The sequence below is a fragment of the Vicugna pacos genome, chromosome 11 (assembly GCF_048564905.1).
Source record: "Vicugna pacos chromosome 11, VicPac4, whole genome shotgun sequence".
NCBI classification, from domain to species: domain Eukaryota; kingdom Metazoa; phylum Chordata; class Mammalia; order Artiodactyla; family Camelidae; genus Vicugna; species Vicugna pacos.
In genome coordinates, this window is record NC_132997.1 from 78052240 (window position 1) to 78061068 (window position 8829).

An 8829-nucleotide genomic window follows, 5' to 3' on the forward strand; every position below is an offset into this window, starting at 1 on the left:
ATCAGTGTTAAGTGATTGATAGTGTTGTTCAAATCTTCTACATCTCTGTTGATTTTCTGTTTATTTGTTCAATTACTGAGAGAGGAATATTGAAACAATTGTGAATTTTCCTATTTTTTCTTTCTGTTAGCTTTTCTTCATATATGTTTTTCATTTTTCAGTTTTGTGTGGTAGAATTATTACAATTTGACTGCACATATACAATATATGGCATGTAAATACATACACACAATATACTGCACATATTTTAAAAAATTTACATATATGTACTGTTCATTGTTTCTAAGAACATTTAGAGCTTTAGCTTTTTAAACTTACATAGTTATCAAAGGAATAAAGCCAACTACAAATAGGAATTAATTCAAAAAGATACATACACCCCATTATTAAGAGCAGCATTATTTATAATTGCCAAGATATGGAAGCATCCTAAGTGCACATCAATAGATGAATGGATAAATTTTTCTTCATGTATTTTGAAGCTATCTTATAGGGTACTTACACATTTAAGATGGTTATTTCTTCTTTTGCATTTTTTGGGGGGGATGTAATTAAGTTTATTTACTTTCTTATTTCTTAATGGAGGTGCTGGGGATTAAACCCAGGACTTTGTACATGCTAAGCAAGCCCTCTACCATTGAGCTATAGCCTCCCCCAAAGATGGTTATTTCTTCTTGATATAACATACAATTCTGAAATATCCCTCTTCATCTCTGATAATATTCCTTGTCCTAAAGTCCACTCTGTCTGACATCAACATAGCCATTCCAGATTTCTTTTGATCCTTTGGTTCTTTCCATCCTTTTACATTTTACCCATATCTTTATATTTAATGTAGATTTCTTAAAAACAGCATAGTCTTTCTTTTTATCCAGTCTGATAATTTCTGTCCTTTAACTGATGTGTTTAGACTATTCGTAGGTATTGTAATTATCAATGTAGTTAGGTTAAAATCTATAATTTTACTATGTATTTTCTGTTTTTCCCATCTGTTTCTTTTTTCTGCCTTCTTTTTATCATTCTATTTTATCTCTACTATTGGCTTATTTGCTATACCTCTTCCTTTTACTTTTTAATGTTTGCTCTAGGGTGTATAATATGCATCTTTAACTTATTACTGTCTACCTTTAAATAATATAACACTTCATATATAATACAAAAACCTTCCATTTCTCCCACCCGACTGTTTGTGTTATTGTTGTCATCCTTTTTGCTTCAATGTGTATTATAAACCCCAAAATATATTGTTGTTATATTTGCTTTAAATAGTCAGTTATCTTTTCTCTACCTTTCCCCCACAGCTCTATTAAGGTATAATTGGCATAAAATAAACTGCACATACTTTAGGTGTAAATTTTATGAGGTTTGGCAAATGTATACACCTGTGAAGTTATTACAATTAAGATAATGAACATGATCATTTTTTGTAATTCTTTGTAATCCATCCACGGTAATCCAGTGCTGGAGTTGGGTCATATCAGTTGGTTAAGTTTTTATTTATCTTCGTTATGCCCAGGAGTGGAATTGCTGGGTCACGTGGTAGGTAACTCTGTTTAACATTTTGAGGTGCTCGCACACTGTTTTTTGAAGTGGTTGCACCATTTTAGAAAACCAAAAGTAAGTTATGAAGGACTACTTCACTTCTTACACATAAACACCTCAGGTGGAGCTAAGATTTAAATGTAAAACATGAAGCATTTTTATCATATTCAAATGGAAGTTTCTTTTCTAAGCATGCTGTCAAACCCACAAGCCATGAGGAGAGAAAAGATAAGTCTGACTGCAGAAAAATGTAGAACACCTTTCTGGGGGTGAAAAAAAAAGTCAAAAGACAGAAGACATATGGGAAAAATATTTGCAGAACATAGGACAGGCAAAGAACCATTTTCCTATTATACAAAGAAATATTTAAAAAAAGAAAAATAAAACAAACAACCCACATGAAATTGAGTAAAAGACTTGGAGAGACTGCAGAAAATGATATCAAAGATGGTCAATGAAATATGAAAAGATGGTCACTCATACTAACACTTAAATAAATAGAAACTGACACATGTAAGTAGGTCATTTTTACCTACTAGTTTGGTAAAGACGTAAAAATTAATGAAACCCAGTAAGGGAGTGAGGAAATAGGCATTCTTACATATTGTTGATAAATATGCAAATTGGTACTTTTGTGGGAGGACAATTTGGCAATGTCTTTTGAAATTTTAAATTTCGTTTCCTTTGTCCTAACAATTCCGTTTCTTGGAGAAGTGTGCCAGAGAGCTACTTACACAAGTGGAGAATTACTTATCTACCAGAGTCAATGCTATATTAACCAGAAAGGGACACTAAGCACTTGCTTAGCACACCAACGGAACATGGGTAGCAAAATAAGGAGGAAAAATATCTTTTTAAGAAATAATTTTGTATTTGATGTTCTAAAACAGTATTGAGTAAATCATTTTGAGAAAAATCAACTTTGCTGGAATTTCTTAGACTTAATTTAGCATTAGTGTTGCTTTTATTTTAACTTTTTATATAGAGATAGGAAGGAGTGTTGTAATTTTTCCAATGTTTAACACATCTAAAGAGTTTTCAGTTCACTCATTGTTAATTTGTATTAGCTAATTTATGCATATAATACATTAACATGATAGTATTTTGGCTGGGATAGTATTTTACAGATGAGATGTAGCCGAGCAGGACCCTGTTGTTATCATTGGTGACCATCTAATACCTGTAATGGTGTTTGTAACTGCTTAACTGTATAATGGTTTAAAGGGTTTTTTCTCATGCTCTTGCTGACCAGGGTTGAACTGGAAAGGAGGGAGGTTTGGATAGTCCTCTCAATCTCCTTGTGGTGCTATGTTCAGGGATCATGCTCAGTGCCCTGCTGTTGTCCCCAGTGCCCTGCTCCTGACCCCAGTGCCCTCCTCTTGACCTAACACCTCAGAAATAGCAGTTGGGTGTTTTGTGCATCCTGTTGTTCATAACTCATCCCAACTGTGCATGTCTGCAGTTGATTTTGACTCTTTGTGGTTTCCTTGTATCCTGTTGTTTGAGCTGCAGGCCTCAGTCTACTTAAAAGGCTAAAAGCATTTATCAATCTGACTTTAAACAGCACAAGTTATTTCTCTAGAGTTCTTTTCCATGGAGCCCCTTCCTATGCATACTCTGTTCTAGGTACAAGAATATTAAGACAGTCCCAAAGCCGAAGGTGAACTGCATACCCAGCTGAAGGAAGGGGACCACTGCATCTACAAAAACAAGAATAACTTTGCAATAATTTGCTAGTCTGTATACAGTCTCTATGGAAACTAGCTCCACCCCTTGAACTCTTGAACTTTTACTATAAAACCCCCTGCCTTCTCCCCCAAGCAGGCTCACAGTCTTAGAGGCATTAACCAACTGTGGCCTCCTTTGTATGGCAAATAAATAAAGCTGCTTTTTCTACTTCATCCAAAACTCTGTCCTCAAATCTCAATTCAGTTAACGGGGTATGGAGGCAGTGTTTTGACAACAGGGACAGTCTTAGGATGGTAAGTAGCAATACAACACTGTCCCCTAGAGGTCCTCTGTATGCTTATTTTAGACCAGTCACTCAACTATCAATACTATAGGGATTGTCAAAGGGTCCTCTGATGTGACACTGAAACATGAGGTATACAGAGGCCTAGGAATCATGTAGGGCAAGAACAGGGACCTGGCCCATATTTAGAATTCAAATGTGAGCTTCCAGATGGCCTGACGGTTTCTGAAAAAGTCAGAACCACTGGAAACCTTGAAAGGTAAACTGTCTGCTGGAGTGGGCTGGATGGTGAGCAGAAGTGGATTTTGTTAAGAGCAGTGGTCCAGTCTATACACAAGAGGTCCACAAAGTCTGGAAACACAGATGACAGTATTAATTATTTTCCAGTTGAATTCCTGATGGTAAAATGCCTCTTTGCTAGTGTTTCTAGACTTTATGGACCTGTGCTTATCAGGAAGCCTGACCACTTTTGGATAGAGACTTGTAGACAGCCTGTGCATTTTTTTGTTTGTTTTGTTTTGTTTTTTATTGGTTTTGTTTGTTTTGGGGAGGAGGTAACTAAGTTTATTTATTTACTTATTTATTTTAATGGAGGTACTGGGGATTGAACCCAGGACCTTGTGCATGCTAGGTATGCACTTTTACCGCTGAGCTATACCCTCCCCCTCGCCTGTATGCTTAGTGAAGGGGGGATCTGTAGTGTCAAGGAACAACTAGAGTCTTTAGGATCTCAAATCTCTGCTGTGGGAATCTCCTCTGGTTGTGATAGTCAGAGGAATTATCCCTTTGTCCAGAGGGTTTTGAACACTAAAGGCTGACAATTCAGAGGAGATTGGCAGCAACTGCAGTTGCTGAGGTGTTGGCCAGTCAGGCAGCCATGACATTGAAGAAAAAAAGAGGTCAGCAACAGCTTGAGGCCCGTGATCATTAATTGGCAGCAGTGTGGGCATTGGCCTGTGGGCAGCAGGGTGACAGCAGCCAGCAGAGCAATCACAAGCAGACCAGTAATGTTACCACGTCCAAACTTTCCTGCTTGCCACACAACAGGCCAGTAAATCAGGAGACGAGGTGTTGGTGCAAGGAGCAGTGACTTTATTCCGAAAGCCAGCAGACAGAGAAGATGGCAGACTAATATCCTGGAAAACCATCTTCCCCGAGTCAGAATTCAGGCTCCTTTTATATTAATAAGGGGAGGTGGTGTGGTTGTTGCAAACTTCGTGTTGTCTGAATCCTTTGTTCTTGCAGCTATCCACGTTGGTCACGTCATGGTGTCCCTATAAACCTCCAACAAAACAAATGTTATTTTCTATTCTGCAACTTTTTATCTTTATATGAATGGAAAAGTGTTAATGCCCTTAAAGTTCGGAGCTTTGAGAATAGGCTTCCTGTATGTTTCAGGCTATAGGCAACATTCTTTTATAAAAGGTGCAGAACCAACAGGACAAAGCCCAGGAAACAGAGCACAGGGTTAAAGCCAAAGGAACAGATCTAATATGGAATCAAATTTGTTCTTTTCTATTAGAGTAACAGCAGTTGAAACAAAAGCTGGTGGCTTGTAGAGCTGTTAGTATCTGTTCTGATTCCATGAATAATAAATATCTTCACTATCATCTCCAAGAACCTCTAGGGAAATAACTATAGAGGGAGATTTTGGAATCAGAGCTGGGAGATTTGGGTGTGGCTATAAATGTGACCCATTAGTGGATAGTGAGTGAAGCCTATGAATATGTCAATCTCTGACAAGGGAAATCTGCTAGGCCCCTAATCGAAAGAACTCTAAGTCACATATTCGTGTTAAACACTCAGAATATGATACTAAGACTCCCTTTCCTTTCAAATAAATATTCAATAAAAATATTCCTTTCAGATGCATACTTTTCCTCATTTACTGTGATGCCACTTGTTTCAAAATGTGTATTTGGAGCGTTTTCCAACAGTATATTTTATCTTAATTACTCTTAGCGTCCCTTTCCATTTTCAAAATATATAATTCACTTTCTTTTCAATCTTTTGAAATTTGTTTACTTGTGAGGACAAGGGGCTTCTTTACGTCTAGATTCCAAAACGATTAGTGGAACGACTAGGGAGGCAGCAGGTCTTGACTTGCCTTCCATATAAGAGAACCCATAAAACCGATGTGTTAAGAACAGGAGTGTTTTGCCCAGCTTTTGACTAGTGAAAACTCCTCTCACTTCTTCCAGGATGCAGATTGCTTAGTAAACACCGTAACTCGTGTTTTAAAATTTTCTGAATTGTGGTCTTATTTCAATAATATTGCACGTACAATGAAATATTACACAGTTGTTAAAGTGAATACATTAAGGAAAAAGGTGTAGCTGGGTACACATCAAGCTGCTAACATTGACTGTCAGAGTGGGAGTTAATGTAGGTAAGCCCGTGTAATGATGCATATTGTGATCTCTGTAGTAATCATCAGCAGCATAATAAAAAAAGCACAGTTAAAAAAAATCAAACCAGGAGGAAAAAAAAGTGGAGTGAGAATTACTTTATTAATCCAAAAAGAAATGAGAAAGAAGGGATAAAGGAACAAAAAATAGATGAGGCAAATAGAATATAAAAAAGCAAGATGGTAGTTTTAAGGCCATCTACATCAGTAGTCACATTTAATTGGAGTTCAACCACTCCAGTAAAAAACAATGTCAGGCTGTGTGTAAAAAACCAAAACTCACTGACATGCTGCTTATAAGAGGCACGAGTTGGTTTAACATTCAAAATCCATTTGATAAAATCACCAATTAGCAAAATAAAGGAGAAAAACATGAATTAGACCTTTCTTTTTTTCAGTCAATAGACTTTATAGTTTATAGAAATTTTAGGGTCACAGAGAAATTGAGCAGAAAGTACAGAGAGTTCTCATGCACACAATGATCCCACATACACACAGCCTCCTGCACCATCACCTCACATTAGAGTGCTTTGTTACAACTGATGGCTCTACATTAACAGATCATTATCACCCAAAGTTTATAGTTCATGCTTGATGTATATTCTATGGGTTTTGACAACTGTATAATGGCATATATCCACCACCATTGTATCATGTAGAATAATTTCACTGGCCCCAAAATCCTGTGTGCTCTGCCTATTCTTCCCTCTTTCCCTCCCAAATCCTGGTAGCACTGATCTTTGTACTATCTTTTGCCTTTTCCAGAATGTCATATAGTTGGAATCATATAGTATGTAGCCTTCTCAGTTGACTTCTTTCATTTAGTAATATGCATTTAATTTTCTTCCATGTCTTATCATGGCTTGGTAGCTCCTTCCTTTTTTTCTTTCTTTTTTTCTAATAAAGTAACCATTTTATTAATGTATTTATAGTTTACTTGTAGGCATGAAAAGCTGAGGCTGGGAGTGGAAATTTTAATGTGAATATTTTTTCCCAAATAATAATTTATTTTTCCATTTTTCTTGCATTGTAGTTAGATACATTTTCAGTTCCTACTGTTGCTTATTTGTATCAATCCTTGTTTTTCATCAGTCTTGGAAAAGGAGTGTCTATTATGTGACCTTTAAAAAAGCTTTTATCTTATGAATTTACTCTGCTTTTTGTTTTCTATTCAGTTCATTTGAGCTCTCATCTTTTTTGTTTGTTTTGTTTGTTTTTTGGGGGTAATTGGGTTTGTTTGTTTGTTTGTTTATTTTATTAATTTAATGGAGGTACTGGGTATCGAACCCAAGACCATGTGCATGCTAAGCATGCACTCTACCACTAAGCTATACCCTCCCCCCTGAGCTCTCATCTTTATTAATTCCTTCTGTTTATTGTCTTTGGTTGTCTGTTGTTGCTGGTAGCTCATTTCTTTTTATCACTGAATAATATTCCATTGTAGGGATGGATCACAGTTTGTTTATCTATTCATTTATTGAAGGACATCTTAATTGTTTCCAAGTTTTGGTAATTATGAATAAAGTTGCTATAAATATTTGTGTGCAGATTTTTGTGTGGACATAACTTTTCAACTCATTTGGGTAAATACCAAGGAGCATGATTGCTGGATTCTATTGTAAGAGAAATTTGGTTTAGTTTTGTAAGAAACTGCCAGATTGTACCATTTTGCATTCTAAATAGCAATGAACTGAGTTCCTATTTCTCCACATACTTGACAGCATTTGTTGTTGTCAGTATTTTGGATTTCAGCCATGCTAATATGTGTCCTTCTTCCTCTTCTTCTTCTCCTTCTTTTTTTAATATAAGCATTCAATACTATCAATTTGTTTCTAGGAGTACTTTAGCTATATCCCAAATATTTTAATATGTAATGTTATCATTGTCACTTAGGTTCAAAATGTTTTATAACTACCCTTGAGAAATCTCTTTTTTGATTCATGAGCTTAGATGTTTGTTATTTAATTTCCAAGTATTTGAAGGATTTTCTTGGTATCTTTCTGTTATTGACTTCTAGTTTAATTTCTTTGTGGTCAGAGAACATAATTTGTGTGACTTGAATCCTTTTGTATTTATTGAGATTTGTTTAATGGACTACAATATGGTCTATCTTAGTAAATGTTCTATGTGTACTTGAGAAGAATGTGTATTCTGGAGTTTGATGGAATGTTCAATAAATGTCAATTAGATCAAATTTGTTGATAGTATTCTTCAAATCTATATTATTACTGATTTTCTGTCTAGTTTTTCTATCAGTTACTTAGGGGAAAGTGCTAAATCTCCAACTATAATTACAGATTTCTCTAATTCTTATTTTTAATATAGCCACTTAAGCTTTCATTTGATTCTTGTTTGTATAGTATACACTTTCCCATCCCTTTATTTTTAAATATCTGTTTCTTTATATTTAAGTGAGTTTCTTATAGACAACATATGGTTGGGTCTTAGTTTTTTATCCAATCTGAGCATCCTTGACTTTTAATTGGAGTGTTTACTACACTTACATTTAATATAATTATCAAATGGTTGAGTTTGAAGCTACTGTCTTGCAGTTTACTTCTTATTTGTCCCATCTTCTCTTTGTTCCTTTTTTCCTTGTCTCCTTGATTTCTTTTGGAATGAGTATTTTTCATAATTCCATTTTGTTTCTGCTACTGGCATATTAGTTATACCATTTTTTTTAGTTGTTGCTCTAGAGTTTATAAAGTATAATCTTTAAACATCAGTCTACCTTGAAATAATATATCACTTCATGTGTGCTATAAAACATTACAGAACTTTTTTCCCTCTCATTCTTTGTGCTATTGTGGTCATACATTTTGTTTTTACATGTACTGTAAACCCCACTGTTGTAATTTTTGCCTTAAAGAGCCAATTATCTTTTGAAGATACTAAATATTAAAGAAAT